The 15,356-nt window shown below is 40.4% G+C and overlaps 1 protein-coding gene and 1 pseudogene across 1 annotated transcript in view; one reads left to right on the top strand and one right to left on the bottom strand.

Moving 5' to 3' along the window:
• Positions 1-15,356, bottom strand: part of ELOVL6 (ELOVL fatty acid elongase 6) — a 140,716-nt gene that overhangs the window by 16,068 nt on the left and 109,292 nt on the right. The window lies entirely within an intron of this gene.
• LOC102424985 lies at positions 3,668-9,885 on the top strand (annotated as a pseudogene).

Raw genomic sequence — 15,356 nt, 5'->3', positions numbered from 1 at the left:
TAAAAGCCTAATATGCAAATCGACCTAACAGTGGAATGATCAGTTGGTGGGGCCAGCATGCAGGTGGCGCCAGGCCAGCCAAGGCGGGTGCCAGCGGGCAGAAGGAGGGGACGGCAATTGGGGTGGGGGGGAGGAAGGGGCAGCAACCCACAGCGGAGGAGGGGTGATGGGGGTGGGGGGTGAGGCCGGAGCTGTCCCCTGGTGGTCAGTGCACTCTCACAGGGATGTCCAGAGGGAGCGGGCCTAAGCTGTCAGTCAGACATCCCCTGAGTCACAGGCCAGGCTGAGGGACTCCCCCCCTTCGTGCACTGGGCTTCTAGTGTATATAATAAAAGCCTAAGCAACTGTTAAAGCGGAATGACCACACTAACCAATCGCTATGATGTGCACTGACCACCAGGGGGCAGATGCTCAACGCAGTAGCTGCCCCCTCGTGGTCTGTGAACTCCCACAGGGGGAGCGCCACTCATCCAGAAGCTGGGCTCAGGCTGCCAAGTGTAGTGGCGGTGGCGGGAGACTCTCCCACCTCTGTGGCAGCGCTAAGGAGCAGTAAGCAGTAAGGAGCGAGGGCTCCCAGACTGTGAGAGGGTGCAGGCCAGGCTGAGGGACCCACCTGCCCCCCAGTGCATGAATTTCGTGCACTGGGCCTCTAGTATCCTATAATCAGAAAAAGAATAAAAAAGGTGTGAGACTTTTTTCAGTTGTCAAAACATGGCAACAGCTGATCCAATAGTAGCATCTCTTTATAAACATAGGGAGAGGTCACTGATTTTCCTGATAGCAAAACACACTGCCATTTGTCTTAGACTGACATTTTCCAGAGTAGGAAGAATAGTAATGATCCCAGAACAGGTTAAACAAATTCACAACAACCAAGAAGCTCACTGGGACGCCTCTAGACTCGGGCAGTGAGGCAGGATTACAGTGTTTGCGATACTGAGCAATGGCATCTCCACATCAGGATCACATAAACAGAGTGTGACCCACCTTCTGAAACCTTTCCATGCCTGGTGACAGGTGTCCTCAACAGACAATGTCTGCTTTGGTCTGGTCTAGTATTTAGCCTTTGCCAAAAACACATTTTTAAATAATAGTGTGGATTTTTTGGGGGGTCCTTATATCAGCAGTTAAATGGGGCTATACATTGTAGTCTCTTGATAATTTACTCCCTCTGTGCCTCCACTAACAATTCAGAGAGCACAATTTCACTCTTTACTGAATGATCATTTCTAGGTTTGATTCACTTATTGCGACTGGAATCTTTAAGTGGATATCTCCACTTGAAAGTTCAAATGTCTCCCAAACACCTTGTGGTTCAAGGCACATGAGGCTAAAATGGCTTATTACATATATTTCAAAATTTAAAATACATACATCCTTGGACCTTTCATTGTTAGAAATATAACATACCCTTTGGCTATACTTGCAAAAGTATACCAAATTGTATGTTTTGTAATATATAAAAGACGGTTAGCACATAATATAAAGTCCACTGACACGAGAATGGTTATATAAATTACAACAAACACAGTATAGTTAGGTATAAAATGTGCTGCTTTAGGTGCTGATATAGGAGAGCTCCGAGATACCTGATGATGAAGTGAAAAATCTAAGGCGCCCAGACCATTCTGTGTGGTATGATCCAATTTGTGTACATTTTAAAAAGGTGATGTATATATGTACTAACAGTTATATCTATGGAGGAAAACCCTTTAAACTGTTATCAATGATATCTATTAGAATTTTGTTTTACATTACCCATGTATTTCTTCTTTTTCAGAAGCCACTGGAAACCTAATTTTAAATGATCATTTCTAATATTTATAATCGGGTAATCCTTAGGAATTTTTTTAATAATAAAAGAATGACATATTAAAGGCCTGAATGCTATGTAGATAGTCAGTAACTCTTTTGCTTCTAAGAGATCAGAAATGTTAGATGAATGAAGCTTTAGTCTACAGGGGTATCAGAGAGCCAACAACAACCATGAAAAAGAACAGACATAAAAACTGAGATACATGGAAAGATAGCAACGGACTGAGTAAGAAAGCTGAACCTAAATTAGAATGTGCAAAGGAGGATAGTTAAGGCCTTTTTGGAGAAATATCACTTACGCCCCGAGGTATGAAGTAGCTTCCACTATATTTCTTGCGATGGAATCAGTTACATACTAGCATACATACGGGCAGGCCTGGGAGGCATGGCTGGTTCCGTTCCAAACCACCACAATAAAGAGAGTTTCACAATAAAGTGAGTTGCAATCATTTTGCTGGTGGAGGGTCTCGCCCTCAATTTGTAAAAAACCGCAACATATGTGAAACTCAGTAAAGCGAACCACAATAAAACGAAGTATGCCTGTAGGGAGATTCATGAACTTCTAATCAATGCTACATGCTGCAGTGTTGAGTATGTCAGAGCCGAAGGCTTCGTGGAAGAAGCTGTAAGTGAGGAAAGTCTTGCAGCGCAGAGAAGCGATCTTATGTAGCAGAGAATGTGGTTCTCCCACAGACACACGGAAGGTGGAGACACAGTGACTGCTCTCTCCACTCACCACAAAATCCCTTGGTAAGTCAGAAAACCAATCTGAAACAGATGTTCTTATTGAATGTTTGGTAAGCGGGGTTGCTTTCAATTCACTTTCTGATGCATATGTCTATTCCCTTAAGTTATAAAGCTAGGCATAAAAAATAGCCTTAAGAGTCTGAATGTTGCTTACATATGACTGCTAGTGCAGTCCTTGCATCTGGAGTGTGCAATGTGGATATAACTCACTTGTTTCAGGCATCTGACAAGGCTAAGAAATGCTGGGTCCAATTTGGCAAACTCACCTGATAAAAACCAGCCTGGTAGAGCAGGGAATAAGAAGGGGTGGGGAGATTAAAAAGAAATAATGATCATAATAATGACAATTGGTACAATTTCTCAAAAGAAATGTGACACCTAGCTATGGAACTTACCACATGTTAGTTTTGATTTGAAATTTTAATTAAGAATGCAAGCAGCTTCATAAAACAGACAAGATTTTCTTTTACTTCAGCTACTATATTATGTTTTAATCTGAAATATATTGGCACGACGAGTAGCTTCAGCCCCAGCAGGCCCAAGCGTGGAGGGCAGCCACTGCTTACTTCACCCTGACTCTGAGGCCACCAATGCCAGCTTCAATTCTGGCTGACAAGTGCTTGACTGTGCAGGTATTGTGCTAGATGCTGGCATGATATTCCAGTAGAGGAACGTTATTGAACTCTGACATTATAAAATGTGATTCTCATTTTATAATCATCCTGGTTTGCAGACCAAGAAATAGGCTGGGAGAAAGGGCAGGAGACTGGTTCCAGGTCACACAGTCACTAAGAAGCTTCTGACTCCAGTCCCAGTGCTTTGCCTTTCACGCAGCGCTGATCCTGAACTCCCCACCAGACTTTCATTTAGGATAGTAGTTCTCAACCTGATGGGATATTACAATCACCAAGAAGCATTAAAATATGCCTAGGACCCATCTCATAGCAATTAACTCAGAACCTCAGCCATGGAAGAAACCTATGGGTTCTAGCTATGGATTAAGAACACCCTGGAGACTTCACCCTCCAAGATGCTTTCCTGCTGCCCTGTTCCCCCACCCCCCTCCAACTCCATGAACCTTCAGATGAAGTTGCTCAGATAACTGATGAAGAACACTGCCTACCGATGCATCACTGCTGTCCTTGGTGAGAATCCTTGTCCCTGAATGTTAAGCCTCAGGGTTCTGCTAAATTTTACAAAATTAATGTCTTCTGGTGCTTTCTTCCTGTGCCTTCTTTATTCAACCAGGGATGGGATGCTACCTAATGCACTCCAGGGCAGGGCAAGTGAGACTTGCCCATGACTAAGGCAAATGGGCTTTCAACTACCTATGGGAAGAACAGTGTGCTGGTTTCTGGACTTCTACAACGAGAACAAAGAGATCAAGTACTATCATAGTGTCTCCAACTGAGTGCAGCAGAAAATCAAAATAGGACGCTGCAGGAACCGGAAAGAACCTAAAAATAAATGTGGGCAGTAGTGAAGATTAACGTGAAAGCCACAAAACTCACCGGGATCATCGAAGTGTTAGTCATCTTGTTTCTAAAGAAAACGTTGTTCCTCTGGGAAAGTTCTTAATCTCTTTTCCAATATTACCGGATTATTAGGACAGTGACAATTCCAGTGCCAGGACTAAGAGCATGGCCCCATTAACTCCACTGCACAGTCTTCACTAGGTTTCACAGTCACATAAGGGAATTTTTTCCCCCCTCCAAGGAATGATTCATGACAATTTCATTGGAAGAGTATGTGAACATGATGAATAACATTATATGTCTGAATAGTCTCTCCCCTACTCCAACCAACCAACCAACCAACCAACCCACCAACCAACCAAATAAACAAATAAAAAAGATAAAAGATAAAAGAGGGAGGGAGAGAGAAAGAAAGGAAGAATGACATCATGACCGTCAGTTTTCCACATCCTTAGAACTAGGACTAGGAATGCCCTTTAGGATTCCAGCCCTAAACTTCTGTGAGCTCATGTTATAACTCTAAGAAAGGGAGGAAACCTAAACCATAAACTGCTGGTCTATATCTGCCCACTTCCTTCCTTTGAGTTTATCTAAAAATCCATTAGATTAACTTTTAAAACATTGTTATTTTTCTGAAAATTTCACAGTTGTTCACAGTAAGTGAACTATTATAATCATAAGACATACCAGAGAAAGTAAATCTGAACAATATTCATGTCACAAATAGTAAGTATATATGCCTTCTAGGTGATAGGCCTGGTGTCATCTCTCACTCCTATAGAAAAGTGTTTACTGTTTAAAGAAACCAATCAAATATCACCACTCAAAAGAGATAGAAAAAGCAAAGATATTCCTTTCTAAATTACATCTTTTGTTAATATTTTTAAAGAGATAGATACAGACCACCAGGAAAGTTTCTGGGGGATTTTCCAAAGGATTACAGAGCCTGAGACATCTGGTGATCTCTTTGGCAGGTGAACTTGGTGATGTGGTAAGGGGAGTCAGCCTCCCCATCTCCCAAGTCCTTTGGCATCTGAAGTACAGTCGTTCTCAAACGAGATCAATTCACCACCACCATCATGAAATTAGTGGGACGGGTAAAGACAGACAGATAATGACTGAAGCCCTTCGATGACAGCTATCGACTTGCTAGAAAGTGCCTCTTGGCAGCTGACCAGGAATCATCTCAGAACATTGAGTCTGTAGGCTAAACACTGGCAGGTGTAAAAATTCTTTGTGCTGTTATTCCTAGAAATCATTGGAAAGTTATCTTCCAGGTGAATATTAAGCTCTTCTACTGTGAAGTGTTTATAGATGGTGCCCAGATGGGTCCCCCTTCAAATGTGTCACGCTGGCAGCAGATGGCAGTGCCTGGGCTGCAGAGTCATCTGCTCCTCCAAAAGAAACCCCAGCAAAAAATCCACACATGCAATCTCTGAACTTGTGGCCAATTTGAATTCTCTTATTTTAAAATCACCCAGGATGCTGGCTTGGCTACTCTAACAAGTGTCAGTACCCAAGTGGTCTGTTCTGGGACCCTCCATTTCAAGAGTTTCCTTTTGCTCAAAGGAAGCCTGAGAATTTTCATTCTCCGGCACCTCGATGCCCAAATCAAATTTTCCCATAATTCTGCAAGATGAGGCAACAGGAACTCTTTGCCCCAATTTAATCACAAAATGATTCTGAACACAAAAATATTAGCATAGATAAGCACATTTGTATACATTTGTGCATACCAGGTCTAATTTGAAAAATAAAAATTCACTCTTTTCTTTAATTCTTCTATAGATCTTAGCTTGTTTCCTGTCTCGTTCCAATTTTTCCATGAATCCAGATATTTGAATAGAGAATTCAAACAGGACAACTTTGATAACGACTAGCAGCAAAGAGTAGAGATGACTGCCTTTAATTACTATACCTATTAAAAAAAATCTATATATATAAAAACCTAATAGGCAAATTGTCCCCCCGGGAGTTCAACTGGGAGACCAGGAGTTCAATCGCTCGCTATGACGTGTGCTGACCACCAGAGGCCCGCAGCCAGAAGGAAAGCCCTGGTGGGCAGCCAGAAGGCCCTGATCAGCCCTGATGGCCGGCCAGGCCTGGGCACCCTACCCGGCCTCTAGTTTTATATATAAAATTTCATGCACCTTGGCCCAAGCACAAGACAAGCACATCTCTCAGTAATATTATACATGTAAGACTTAATAAAACATTAATAATTTTAAAAATATATAATATCCATTGAAATACTATATGTGAAAATATTCCTAATATCTAAGGCATCCTCTAGATTAATTTTAAGGTATTATTAGAGAGGCAGCCCAGTGCTAGGCAAAGAAAATCTGGCTGTTAGAGTCCTAATCTCATCTCCTCTTATCAAGTGCTTTAGGGCATGTCTCATAATTTCTCACTTGTTTTATAAAATGGAGACGGCATTGTCTGATATTCTGCCTGCATCATACGTTGTCACGAGGATCACATAAGCTGATGGATGTTAAAATTATTCACTCAACAACATTATTGTTGATACCAGGACAACCTCTTTCATCAACAAATCTTTTCCTGACTACATCACTTTCATTTATTTCATATATTCTCATATATTTCAAAGCAAACACACTCATAACTGTGTTCTGTGAATTTTAAGAGCTGGAAACATGCTTAAACTCTCCTACCTGTTCTGATTTTTCTCTTCTCTCCCCCCACCCCCAAAGTCAATACATGGCTTTTATTGCATCTTTAAAATATCACAAACAGAGCTGAGGAATCATCCAGCCTCTTGCTCTTTCTATAGCTGGGTAACTTGGATCGTATTCACCAGCCTGCTGAACTGTTCCTTTTTCACAAACATAGATAACATCCAAAATTTTCCTGACATCCTTGTTTTTCACTGTTGTGGCTTTTGCTGAATCAAAGCAGCTGAATTTGATACAAGTTTCCCTTAAGAATTAACTCATCTTTCTGGGCTTGAGACACTACCAAACAACAGAAGAAGCAAAGCCTAACCTCATCTGAACCCTGCAGATCTATTTTTTGCCCAAGAAATTTCTAATTTCAACGAGAGAACCATTCTCCTGAATAACGACATTGAGGGAAAGTGAGCATATACAGATCTCATCTTGTAACAGAAGTCCAGTGGAACACCCTTGATCCTGCCCTGTGCATGTCTGCAGACAGTGTGAACAGTAGCCAGTTTCTTTCTATTTCCCATTCATTATCAGCCTGGAGCCTCTTTTTCTTTCCAAGGAGACTGAGTTCTACATTGATGTAATTGAAGTCCCTCTGTAGGGTGCCTCTGAGGCCCTTCCAATAACTGCGGCCCTTCAGTGTGATGTCCACGTTTTCTGTGATGTGGACAGTCCGATTGCTGAGAATGATCCTCATCCTCCCAGTAGATGTAGCTAAGAGTGCTATTCTGCTTATTTTTGTGCTTTTCTTTTTTTCTCACAAAATATTTTAATGGTTAATCTGTTAGATTTCAATATTCTGGTAACTTTCAAGAAAAGACATCTGTATGTACATTTGTCTCTTAGTAGGAAATAGTATCCAGCTACTAACAGATTAACAATTGAAAACAACAATGTTGAGTGTGACCTGGACGGCGCATTTCTTGAGGCTGAGGAGGGTGGGGAGTTCTGGATGCAGGAAGGGGAAGGATTCATGTAGGCATCAGGAGGAGCTATAATGTAGGAAGTCCAGGACCGGTGGTGCAGAACTGTGATCTCATTGTTGAACCATCAGCTTTGAAATTCACCAACAATGGAGAAGACTCAAAAACAGTCCAAAGAATTCTGCTAGAACCCCACAAGTACTTGCTATAATTACCAAGTAAACAAATGAGAACCAAATTTTCAGAGGCATTTAATCATTGGCTAAAGTTCCAAAAGACAAGCTTCAGATTATCATTGAAGTGAGGGAAATGTAGCATGATGCCAGTTTACTCATTGATGATATTGAAGACAACTCAAAACTCCCACGTGGCACATCGCATCTATGGGATTCCATCTGTCATCAATTCTGCTACTTACGTATATTTTCTCGGCCTAGAGAAAGTCTTATCTCTTGATCACCCAGATGCCGTAAAGCTTTTTACCTGCCCATTTTGGGAACTCCACCTGCCCATTTTGGGAACTCCATTAGATATTTAATGGGGGGTTAGCTACACTTGGCCCCCTGAAGAAGAATATAAAGCTATGGTGCAGCAGAATACAGGTGGACTGTTTGGATTAGCAGTGGGTCTCATGCAGTTGTTCTCTGATTACAGAGAAGATTTAAGGCACTACTTGATAAACTTGGGCTTTTTTTCCAAATTAGAGATGATTATGCTAATCTACACTCAAAAGAATATAGAGAAGACAAAAGCTTTTGTGAAAATATAAGAGAGGGAAAGTTCTCATTCCCTGCTATTCATGCTATTTGGCTGAAGCCTGTAAGCACCCAGGTGCAGAATATCTTGTGCTAGAATTGAAAACATAGATATAAAAAAATACTATGGGGAAAAAAAGAAGATGGCAGATGGCAGGACAGCATATGTCGTGGCAATATCTTTACTGACACAGCTCCTAGGGCAATGGAAACTAAGGAGAAAATAAACAAACGGGACTACAGCAAATAAAAAGCTTCTGCACAGCAAAAGAACCCATCAACAAAACAACAAGAAAACCCACAACAAAACTGCAAGAAAACCCATATTTGCCAATGTTATATCCAATAAGGGTTTAATCTCCAAAATTTATAGGGAACTCATACAACTTAACAAAAGGAAGATAAGCAATCCGATTAAAAAGTGGGCAAAGGACCTAAATAGTCATTTTTTGAAAGTGAACATACAGAAGGCCAAGAGACCTATGAAAACATGCTCAGTCACTGTGAGATGCAAATCAAAATGACAATGAGGTACCATCTCACACTTGTCAGGAGGGCTATCCTCAACAAATCCACAAACAACAAGTGCTGTAGAGGAGGTGGAGAAAAAGGAACCCTCGTGCACTGCTGGTGGGAATGCAGACTGGTGCAGCCACTGTGGAGAACAGTATGGAGTTTCCTCAAAAAATTAAAAATAGAACTCCCATTTGACCCAGTAATCCTACTTCTAGGAATATATCCCAAGAAATCAGAAACATCAGTCAGAAAGGACATATGCACACCTATGTTCATAGCAGCACAATTTACAATAGCTAAGATATGGAAACAGCGTAAGTGCCCATCAGCAGATGAATGGATTAAAAAAACTGTGGTACATCTACACAATGGAATACTATGCTGCTGTAAAAAAGAAAGAACTCTTACCATTTGCAACAACATAGATGGACATGGATAGCATTATGCTAAGTGAAATAAGCCAGTTGGAGAAAGATAAATATCACATGATCTCATTCATTTGTGCAATATAATGAACAACAGAAACTGATGAACAAAAACAGATCCAAAGACAGAGAAGCATAGAACAGGACCATCACACTTCAGAGGGAAGGCAGGGGGAGGGTGGGGTGGAATGGGGGTAAGAGATCAACCAAAGGACTGTATGCATGCATATAAGCATAACCAATGGACACAGACATTAGGGGAGTGAGGGTATGTGCTGGGGGATGGGGGTGGCCAGGGAGAGGTCAATGGGGGAAAAAGGAAACATATGTAATACTATATGTAATACTTTAAACAATAAATAACTTTAAAAAATACTGTGTACATTATCATGAGAATGTAGGTTCTTTTGAATACACATGAAATACTCTTAAAGAGCTTGAATCCAAAGCCTATAAATAAATTGATGTATTTGGTGGGAACCCTTAGCTACTAGCTCTAATAAAAGACAAGTAAAATGTTCAAAGATGAGAATGAGTAATATTAAGCCCTTCTTGATTAGGCCTGCCTGATAGCTTATTTCAGTTGATTGTATTTTAGCCTATCTTTTAAAAAATTTGGAGCAAGCTCTTTGTCTCTAATAACTGAGCGGATAGGGGTGATGTTGGTGAAGTGATTTTCATTTAGAACCACTCTGTAATCATTGTACAAAATTGAAGGAATCAAAAGAAGTCACATTTAAATAGGTCTAATTTGAATGTCACAGTGTATTGTGGCCAACTCTGCCATGAATGTTTGATTAATTCTGTCAATAAAAAATTCAACTTCCAAACAAAGAAAAAAGAAACCAACAACATCAACCACAAAAATGCAGAAAGCATGAAAGCCCATTTAGTCACTGCTTCTCCATCTCTTCAAGTTCACAGAAATATCTCCATCTCTAATGTGACCACAACACATATGCTACCAAGCTCATGGAGCTGAGCGTTGGTATACTTTGCACTTGCACTGGCCTAGTATTCTATCAGTCCTATCCTAGGAGCATAGTATTCTTCTTTCCACAGAGGAATATACGTATTTTTAACCCTTAAAGTAGAAAAAGCTTAAAGTGTGTGTGTGTGTGTGTGTATAAATTAAAGTTTATATATATGATAGCTGTATCAAATTTTCTTTGGGACATAAGGCTGCAAGTGGGCTAAGCCTGTGAATGACCTTGGGCCCTTGAGCACTTTATGAATAATAGGAACTCAGTGGGTATTTGTGTACTATGATAGTTATGATTATGACTAGGATTGGGCAATAAAAACAAAATGTTAAAAGAGTCTGAAGACCGAGCTATTGAACTTTCCAAATGCAAAGCCGAACCCTCCAGACTTCTACATTTCCTCAGGGGAGAAGGTCTTCTTACTTCATCATCAAATATGAGCGGATGTTGAGTATTCCCTCCACCACTGCCCCTCACTTCCCAGCCATCCCAACAATGAGGAAGAGGCCTTTGAGTTTTAAGGCTTTTCTCCCTTCTGGAGGAAAATCCAATTTCCATCTAATGATTGAGAGGAGAAATGAAAAGATATAGCCTAGAACACAAGTGGAGGTTAGTTGGTTTGTGTTTGGCCTTTCTGAGCTCACTTTTTGGCCTTCTCCCTTGATCTTGTTCCTTTTCCTTCCCTTACTCACATCCCTTCAAAACTCTGGGTTTCTAAATACAGATTCTTCTGCTTCTCCATCTCTTCAAAAAAAAAAAAAAGCCCATATTTCACAATTAGATGTTAGAGGACAAATGTGATTGGAGGAGGGAATGGCTGAAACTCCCTTACTCTTCCTAGAGTGTTAGGTAAATTTTCAATGGATAGAATTGTAGATAATCCAGGTCTTTAAAGAGTTCTGGACAGGAGAGGACCAGGAGTTTTAATCACTCGTTCATTCAATCAATTATTTCCTGAGCATTATATATGTGCCAGGCATTATTTTGGCTGAAGGAGAGGTCTAAAACTTTAGGACCTGGAGAAGTTTAGAGAGAATGTGGTTGTGGCATTAGGTACTGGGTCTGCACCAGGAAAAATAAACTCAACAGATAGGTCTCACATTTCTTGCAGCTTACGTTTTAAAGCAGAAGAGGTAGTATGTTAGGAAATGTGTACTATACCAGATGATAGGGAGTGGGAATGGAGGTTGTTATTTTAGATACAGCATATCAATAATATGGTAACATCTAAGCAAAGACCTGAAGAAAGTGATGGAGTGAGAGGTTGTCTTACATCCCTTGACCCTGGACTTCACTGGATCCCTAGGTCAAGTTGTACCCTATTCCTTTGTCTTCTGGAGCTGGAATTGCATGAGCCACTAAGTCCCGTATGTCGTCAAGAAGATTATGGTTAGGGTTCTGCCTCCAGTGGGCTGGAGTAAAACCAGAGAAATAGGCACAAGGCCAAATCTCACATTGTTCCATCTTTATTACTCAGGGAGCAATTTTACTTAAAACAAGAGTACTAGAAGTGTCTTAGGTATCTCCCAGTCCAAACTCTTATTACCTTGGGCAATCACTTACGCTAACATCAAAAAGGTGGATTTCCTAGTTAACTAGTGGCCTGGTGCATTGATTCGTGCACTGGTGGCATTTTTCGGCCTGCCAGTTTCGGCCCAATCCTGGCAGGCCAGGCTGAGGGACCCCACCGGTGCATGGATCCATGCAACAAGTCTCTAGTATGCATAGAAGGTCTTTGGTTAATCTCTTCCTGCCCTTCTCTCTCCCCCTTTCCCTGAGATTCATCAGTCTGTTCCATGTTTCCATGCCTGTGTGTTGAGCGTCTGCCCCCTGGTGGTCATTGTGCATCATAGCTACCGGTCAAATGGTCAGACTGTTGCTTAGGCTTTTATATATATAGATGACTTTTAAAATATTGGAACCAAAGAGAAATCAGGAAGTCCAAACATAGGTGGCATGTGCCTTTGATAAAAGTGCTAAAATGACTTCCTGAAATAAAGCAAAGTTTCCAGCAATAAAGAGATTATAGAATGCAAGCCAACTTGATCAAAACTACCACAGCCATAGTGGTGTTGCATGGAACTATTGCAGCACAAAGATGGAAATATAGAACAAGCCAAGCAGAAAACTCAGCACCAGTATCGCACAGTCACAGCCAGCAGCAACACCAGAAAGAGATGAAGAAGTTGCCTGATAATGACTCAGCACTTGACATTATAAACTAAATCCATTTATAACTAAAGATGAAGAATTAGTGATGAGTGCGGAGGAGAGGACATGAGTACAAATGTCTGAGACTAGAATGCAATGGAGCATGAGATGAGGATGAAATCAGAACGCGTCTCTGTAACTTATTGTGACTATTTATAACTATATATGTATGATAAGCTGTATCAAATTTTCATTATATAATGATCTCAACCACTATCCACAAACCCTTTAAGCAGCTCCATAGAAATCTCAAATTAAGGACCCCCTCCAAGTATTGTTACATATAAATATCAGAGCTAATAAACATTTGAACATTGTGATAATAATCCAGCATCCAACATGAGCAAAATCAGAGAGCATAGCTATCCCTTCGGAAAATTCTGATTTTTTATCAGATTGCTTATATCTGGGCTTATTCTTTTTTTAATTTATTATTCTCTGAGACTTTATCCATCCAGACAGCTGGTTTATTTCAAAAGGAGAAAGTAAGCCACCCACCAAAATGACTGTAATTGGGAAAACTGACAATAGCAAGTGTTGGTGAGGATGGGGAGCAACTAGAACTTTCACTTGTTGTTGGTAGGAGTGTAAATGGGTACAAACCCTTTGGAAAGCTATTTGCCAGACTGAGAAAATTCTCTGCTAGGTGTATACCCCAAAGAAATGCCAACATAATGTGCACTAAAAGACAGGTATAAAAATGTTCACCTCAGCATTATTTATATCCCCAAAATAGAAACAACCCAAATGTCTACCTAGAATACAGTGAAATAAAAGTATAAATGAAGTACTATACAGTAATTAGAAAAAGGAACTACAGCTATAAGCAAAAACATGGATGGTCCTCACATATATAATGCTGGATTAAAGAAAGCATACACAACACCACATATTGTATGATTCTGCTCATATGAAGTTCAAATCCAGGCAAAATTAATTTGATGATAGAAGTCAGAGTAGTGGTTACTTCGGGGGAGATAGTAAACGGGAAGGGGCTCAGAGAGAAGCTGCCGAGGTGTTGGTGATGTTCTATAATCTCGATCTGGGTGGGGACCACATGACTGAGTTCACTTCATTTAAAAAATCATTCTCCTCTACTTTTAGGATTTGCGAATTTTTCTGTACATGATATACTGCAAATAAAAAGTTGATAACAAAATTCCATGCTCACTAGGTGCCAAGTGATTTTTAGATGCAAAGGATGAAAAAAAGGAAAACAGAAGGAACTTATTGTCATGGAGCCAATATTCCAGTGGAGAGAGGGGAAAAGGCATAAAAAAGAGCTTAAAATTTTCAGAGTATGTTCAGTGCCAAATAAAACTGGGTGAGACAACAATGACTAGAGATTTGGGACAGGACGATCTGCTGAGGTTAGAAAAGGCTTCGGAGAGGAGGTGACACATGAGCTGATGAGAAAGAGCCAGTCCAGACAAGACCTGGAGAAGAACCTAGACAACAGCACAGCAGGACCTCACGTATGCCCAGCTCATTCCTGCTGTGTTCGTGCCCACAGGGGGTGAAATGAAATGCAGTTCAACAGTGGGTACGAACTACGTCTTGTAGGGCCTTTGAAGTGTTTCTATGTTATAGGGATAATAATATTACTAATTAATAATAAATCATAAAATAGATTTTATTTTCGCTACACCGCATAGGCACTTGTGAAATTTAAGCAGGGGGATTTTTTAAATCACATGATGTGATTTGTTTTTAATGAAAATTTAGACTGTGTGAAGAATGGGCTATAATATAATAAGACACAGTATAACAACAATATTAATAGTTAAGTGTATAATTATTATATTACATAATAATAAGAATTTACTGTTATATTGTATAAGAAATTTACCAGGGAGAATATTTAGAAGGATATTATAGCTCTCATTGCCAAATGAGATGATGATGGCTGGTACATGGTAATAGTGGATATGAACAGAAAAAAGTAGATCAATTTGGTATGTATTGGGCAGTACAGCTGCTTAGACACCCTGGCAGAGTTCTATATAGATATATTAGATATGAGATGCCTATGAGACATTCAAGTGAAGATGAAGTAGCTTTTAAATATATTTTATTGATTTTTTACAGAGAGGAAGGGAGAGGGATAGAGAGTTAGAAACATCGATGAGACAAAAACATCGATGAGCTGCCTCCTGCATAACCCCTACTGGGTATATGCCCGCAACCAAGGTACATGCCCTTGAGCACAATCGAACCTGGGACCTTTCAGTCCGCAGGCTGACACTCTATCCACTGAGCCAAACCAGTGAGGGCATGAAATAGCTTTTAGATAAAGGACCAATTGGAGTTTAGGGAAGAGATCAGGACTGGAAACTTCAATTTGGGAGTTATCTGATATTTAAACATGGCTTAATGAGATGAGATCTTTTATGGAGAGAATGTAAATAGAAGAGAGAAGGAACCACACAACTGAGCCCTAAGACACTTCCACTTTTGTAGGTCGGATACGAGGAGGTAGAATAAGGCGTTGCTGAGAAGCTGTGGGGAGATGTCATAGGTCCATAAGAGGTAAAGAGGATGCTGATGGTGGGTTATCAAGAACCTTCTACAAAGGACCTCCAGAGCCAACCTAAGTAGATGAGGGTTAAGTCAAAGATTACTCCCTGTATTGAGCCTTTGAATAGGACAGTGATGGCGAACCTATGACACGCGTGTCAGAGGTGACACGCGAACTCATTTTTTGGGTTGATTTTTCTTTGTTAAATGGCATTTAAATATATAAAATAAATATCAAAAATATAAGTCTTTGTTTTACTATGGTTGCAAATATCAAAAAATTTCTATATGTGACACGG

Source organism: Myotis lucifugus, unplaced genomic scaffold (assembly GCF_000147115.1).
Source record: "Myotis lucifugus unplaced genomic scaffold, Myoluc2.0 scaffold_611, whole genome shotgun sequence".
Classification (NCBI taxonomy): domain Eukaryota; kingdom Metazoa; phylum Chordata; class Mammalia; order Chiroptera; family Vespertilionidae; genus Myotis; species Myotis lucifugus.
This window is presented reverse-complemented; position numbering and strand designations above follow the sequence as displayed.